Genomic DNA, 302 nt, shown 5'->3' with positions numbered 1-302 from the left:
GTCGCGTCTCAGTGTCCTGATAATTTAATTGCTGCAAGCACCTCTGAGGGAAAGCCGCCCTCAAGGTCCGAGTTCTGCCCGCTGCCAGACAGACCAGTTTCTCCCCGTATGAGTCCTGGGTCCCCAGAGACTTCCCGGAACCGGAGTTCAGAGCGGTCGGGAGCTTGTGACTCCCTCCCCAGCCGCGTCCTCAGGTACCAGCCCCCTTCCGCGCGGCTCTCGAGCCTTCGTACCTTTGCACTTTACTTCCGCAGGTCCTGACCCTCAATGTGGTTTTCTCTTTTCTTCTAGTTGTAGAATTT

This window comes from Myotis davidii, unplaced genomic scaffold (assembly GCF_000327345.1).
Source record: "Myotis davidii unplaced genomic scaffold, ASM32734v1 scaffold651, whole genome shotgun sequence".
Lineage (NCBI taxonomy): Eukaryota > Metazoa > Chordata > Mammalia > Chiroptera > Vespertilionidae > Myotis > Myotis davidii.
This window is presented reverse-complemented; position numbering follows the sequence as displayed.